Below are 5,472 nucleotides of genomic sequence, written 5' to 3' on the forward strand. Positions count from 1 at the left end.
GACAGAGTGGGTCAGAGTGCCGAGGTTCAGCAGCGTCTCAAGAAAGTCAACGAAAAGCAGATTGGCACTTTAAACTCACTTGAGAGAGTGAGAGAGAGAGAGAGAGAGAGAGAGAGAGAGAGAGAGAGAGAGAGAGAGAGAGAGAGAGAGAGAGAGAGAGAGAGAGAGAGAGAGAGAGAGAGAGAGAGAGAGAGAGAGGACGGAGAATTAATGTCCTCGTGCGACAAGTGTAGCATACACAAGGGGCAAAAACTGAACTCTGCTTTGCCCAATTGAAGACATTGGCCTCGCATTCCTGGAGGTTTATTGTCTGGTATCTCTAACATTGAGCACTACAATATATCACAGTGTGTAAATCGCAGCGTGTCTGGTTCTAGCGATCATAACAGGAGCCAATGGGTTAGACTGCATTAAAAAGAGATAATTGTGGTATGCAGTCAGAATTTAGAACGAGCTCATGACTTGCAGTTTGATCCCTAACCTCGGAGAAATATATATTTACAAATGTTTGGGGTTATAGTCAGCATACCTACACAAACTTGCTTGCTGTATAATGTGTACTGCAGAGTAAGTAGGTTCCACTGCAGTGGAAGATTAAAACTGAATTTGTAGGCCTGTGGTTTTCTGCAATTCCGCATAAAATGTTTACATAAAAACGCTACCAACTTCCTTAGTGTTGCGCGAAGTTAATCTTATTTTGAGGGACATACTTCGGGCCTCAGAGTACCGTGGTCACGTGTGGTCTCTGCGTTTCTTTAGTAAGGGAGGGGGGTCTCTAGCGGACTGCTTGCCGGAGTCTGCTCAAACCTAGTTGTAAATCACAAACTTGCGCTCGATGGGGTGAAGTTTTCGAATCACCCTTTTAAGTTATCAAGTAATATAGCTGGTTTATAACCTAAGTATGTCATGTTCTGATTTCTTGAAGAGATCGTGAAGTAAGCCTTTTAATCAGTCCAAACGCATTTTAAACCCCAAATCTGGAGGAAAATACACTTGGAAGTATTCAACCCCGTCTGCATTTAAAACTAGAGCTGGCCTATATGAATATAGATGAGGACAAAACCTATTTCGCAAGATCTAAATCAAAACTAATAGCCTACAAAACTACAATGTAGCTATACAACCCATCGCGTGTGTGTCTCTATACGCTATATATCCATGCGTGTCGGATGGACTATATTTCATGCATAATTAAAACTTCACATAATCTCTGTGCGAAGTTTTAAGAGACCCCTTTTTCCTCCTCGTTTCGTAACGCTCTAACGAGCGGATTCTCAAGTTGCGTCGTCATACACAGTCGCTCAGCTGGGAGGAGGAAGTGGTGGTGTGTGTGTGCTTCAGTCCTTTACGGACCGTCTCCTGCTCAGGCAGGACTTTTCCGTTAGCTGGGATCATCGGGAGGAGAGAGACTGCGAAGGGGGGGAGAGATTCCGCAGGCGTTCGCCCTCTGCCATTTTGTGCGAATCCTGGCAGCTTTCGGACAGGGATTCGGGATCGAGAAAACGCACAACCGAGTCAGCTATGAGCTGATAGTTGATCGGTCTCCATCCCTGACGGTATGTTCGTTTTTATTCGGGTGCGGTACCAAGCGAAGTTATTTAGCGGATTCTAGCAACTTCAGTGCAACTTGAGCGGGCAGCGCTGTTTACAGGATAAGTTGGATCTCTAGCTGGCTACTTTGTTTTGGTCGCAACTGGGTTCCGCAGATGTGACAAGTGCCATTGCGAATGTTGCTAGCTTGTTGCCTTACTAGTGTGGAGGGTTATATTGTAAGAATCTAACGTTTGTATACAGTATTTTACATTAGGTGAACTAGATGGAATGTGTACTTAATGAGTATCGAATGGTGGCAGGACATATTTTTGGTGTTTGCAAAATGCGTTGTGGCACGTTTGGTTCTTTGGCAAGTTGGGTAGCTTGGCTGGCAAACGTTTTGTTTTGTCTAAGCCTAAAGCTGGAGCTAGTTAAAGTAACATTAGGACAGTTTTTACTAATAAAAGAGTAGTTCCATTCAGTTCCATACGATTGCATCCTAAAATGTATCCTAATAGATAATCCTAATAGCTTTTAATTTGAAGAAGAGTGTGACCGTCTCTCTGAATTTGCATGTCGGCGATGTATAAAGTTAGCGGGATTAATCTCCCACCTAATTCTGACAGCGATGGATGAATCGTCCCCGTTTGCGGGGCCCGGGACTGTCTCCTCCGGCGTAGTGAGTCATTTTCGATCATTGCACGGTTGACGGGGTCCGTAGTGTCACGACAAGATGATCACGGCAAACCAGCTGTATCCGGTGTTACCGTGCCCTCCGACGCGCTGCCCACATCATCTGTTCCCCTTCTATTAATCTCGGTCACCCTGCCGCTTGACATTTATCACTAAAAGTAAACATAGATTAAGTCTGCTCCGTCGTAAAAAAAAACAATTATTATCTAATGAGTCATAATGCATTCCACTTTTTGTTTAGTCACTTGATATGTAATGGTTTGTTGACAGATTTCTAACCCCCCCCCCCCCCCCCCCCCTTCGATTGCCCTGGCATTTCGGCATCAATGAAAACTAGCTGGCGAGTTGTTCATTGTTCATTTACTTAGAATATGTCATGAAGTAGAATATAACAACACGGGTTATTGTCTGTGATTGATGCAGGCCAGCGTGCCGGTGTGACGAGGCCAGTGTATGCGATTGATGCCGGCCTGAAATGGATCTCTGTGTGTGCAGTCTCTCTTTAAGTGTTAGCGTGTTAGCTTTTATGCATTTGTAGCTCAGGGATACAGCCAGCATGCTGGACAACGGCCTAGCGACAGAACGAAGGCGAGTGACATTTGGAACAAGAGCCCTTTTGTGGAGTCACTATTTGATTGACTCCTTCCATGTCTTTCCCCACTCGAGAAAAGGCCGGTGAATTGTAGAATCTGTCTCGGGGTCTCAAGCTGGAGTTTTTGAATGGGAGGAACAACCGGTTCTTTGAGCTGTGGGGGTGTCCCACTCCCCATGCAATAACATGCGCTGGGACATATCTCAGCGGCGGGAAGTCAGGGACCACCACGCCCAACTGGCTGGACCAGGAGGAGAGGTGACAAGGGTCAAGAACCAGTCACTCGCTACTAAGATTTAAACTCTCAAACCCAAAGGAAAGTATGACGCATGAACCAAAATAAATAAATAAAAATAAATAGATTGATTTAACATAGTGTGTCATAGCCCCAGAGAGGAACCCAGGTCTGTGTGGAATACGGGTGTTTTAGTTTAGGCCAAATGTTGTGGATACCTTGGCAGTACCCCTGTCTGAGGGTTTTTAAATCACTTGATGTCATTTACATTTCCGGATCATTTGCTGTCCTCCATTTGTTTAGCGACTGACGGCTAAATGATTACAAATTGGTCTCTTGTCAAGCCGTTAACGTGACTTAGCATCAAGGCGTCCCAGCTGGAGCATACCTAGCAGACGCCACATTATCTCTGTGGTCTGGCAAAGTCTTGCAGAGCATCAGGTTACATTGCTGTGGAAGTAGTTAATCAATTAAGATGCAAGTTATGACCCTCTCCGTACTGAAGCTGATCTTGCAAGCAGGTCATAGGTTCGACTCATCCGAGTGATCTGTTAATAAGATGCTTAACTGGAATTGCTTTACTAGAATATTCTGCTTGCTGAATTGATACTCTTTAATCGTGAGCAGTGGTATTAGCTTAGTTAATCATGATATATAATTCTACTGCAGTAAAGGTCTAATCGGGGGCTGTATATCTACGTATTTCTTCCAGAGCGTCTGTGTCAGTTGAAGATTACAGCTTCTCTCTGTAGCTCTGGTATTTTTTAATGCTTTGAGTCTTTTTTCAGCTGAAGCGGAATATGATAAAAAAGGCGAAATTCAGTGATTGGCGAAGTTTCAGTGTCAAGAGGGCACGGCCTGCCCCTGGGAGAGATGTAAATCAGAAATGGTCTGCTAATCTGGATTTGACGGGCACTTCTTCAGGATTTATGCCCTGCGTTGAGAGGATGCGATTCCCTGCAGCGAGGCTTCGCGGTGACCTCGCGCCGGCCCCTGGAAAACTCTGTAAATTCTGCTTCCTTCCTCCTTAATTTGCGAGGGCGCTTCGCGGTGCGTGAGCGTGCGGGAGCTTCCGTGCTCTTGTCATCCGACGGTTATTGGAGTCATGTGTGCGTCCGTCATGCCTGGACTCTCTTCCTCATTGTATCATATGCTTTCGGGAGTGATTATAGTGCAAGTAGGCTATCGCTGGAGCTTTTGGGCAACATTATTAAAATACCCTAATGCGTGAAACTGATGTTTCTTACTCCGTTTCCCTTCAGGTCAGCCATTTGCATTGTCATGCCTGTTGCTGTTGTTCGTCAGGCCTGATGTGCATTGATGCTGAATCTGTAGCACATGAATATCTCTCTCTCATTGGTGGAGTCCATTATAATGTAAGGTTCTTAACTAGATGGCACAGACGACCCTGAGGTTAATACCAGCTTACTATGCACTCTCAGCATAGGTGACAGTACTGTAATTAATGCTGCTTCTCCCACCCTCACTTACTGTGTCCCTGGGCTAGGATGAGCCAGCTTTTCAGCAAACCAGTGGGAGAAATGTGGAAAAATAGACCAAAAGCATCTCTGACTGCACAAGGCGTATAATAACCCTTCTCCACAGTGGAGCTGGATCCTTAGCCTGAGTGAGACAGCTGAAAACCAGGAGACCCCAGTGCAGTGCGTTTGCTTTTATATTTTGAAAGCGTTTTCACACGACCGAAAGCTGTAGCAGCTTATGCATACTTACTGTTGGCAGCTGCTGGAATCAGGGCTCCCTGCCTGAAGTTCCATCTGTGGGCCCTGCGTGGTTTTTCCCTCGAATAGAAGGCTCTGCATTAGTTTTTATCTCCCCCTGGCTTTTATCACTGATGGCAGCCTCTTCTTCCAGTATAATGTGTCTGTATTCTCTGGTTTTCTAGCGCCCGCACCGATGTTTGCAGTATAGCTGCACACATTTCTGACTGGACACTGTTACGCAGCCGACAGTGGGTTCAGCTGACATGGGTCACTTGGACAGGAAGGGTTACGGGCAGTCTCGCATAACTAAAACTGAGCAAGCAAGTTCCGGTCCCCGAGAGGTGAACGGGGCATTTTTGGCATAAAAATGATTTGTGTTTCTGTGTGTGCTCGTTGCAGCTCAAGTGTGTGCTGTAACAGCAGTGTGTCATTACTGTGTTTATGTTTGTGTTTATGTACTGTGTTTATGTTTAAGTTTTTATGACTGCTGTATGTTTATGTGATTGTGTTGTGACTGTGGTGCATTTTAAATGTGTGTGTGTGTGTATGTGAGTGTGTGTGTGTGGTGAGTTTGTGTGTGAGTGTGTGTGAGTGTGTGTGAGTGTGTGAGTGTGTGTGAGTGTGTGAGTGTGTGTGTGTATGTGTGTATGTGTGTATGTGTGTATGTGTGTATGTGTGTATGTGTGTATGTATGTGTG

General features: G+C 45.3%; 1 protein-coding gene across 4 annotated transcripts in view; it reads left to right on the plus strand.

Annotated features, from left to right (window-relative positions):
* Window positions 1-214: 214 nt before the first annotated feature.
* LOC133118307 (stonin-1) overlaps window positions 215-5,472 on the plus strand; it is a 27,310-nt gene continuing 22,052 nt past the window's right edge. For 2 of the 4 annotated variants that reach the window (XM_061228185.1, XM_061228181.1), the window contains exon 1: window positions 1,144-1,556. The gene's annotated coding sequence lies outside the window, so the exon portion shown is untranslated. Of the gene's footprint in view, window positions 314-1,143; window positions 1,557-3,938; window positions 4,059-5,472 lie in introns of those variants that run through there. The other 2 variants (XM_061228183.1, XM_061228184.1) reach the window with 2 other exon arrangements.

The sequence above is a fragment of the Conger conger genome, chromosome 18 (genome assembly GCF_963514075.1).
Source record: "Conger conger chromosome 18, fConCon1.1, whole genome shotgun sequence".
In the NCBI taxonomy this organism is placed as follows: domain Eukaryota; kingdom Metazoa; phylum Chordata; class Actinopteri; order Anguilliformes; family Congridae; genus Conger; species Conger conger.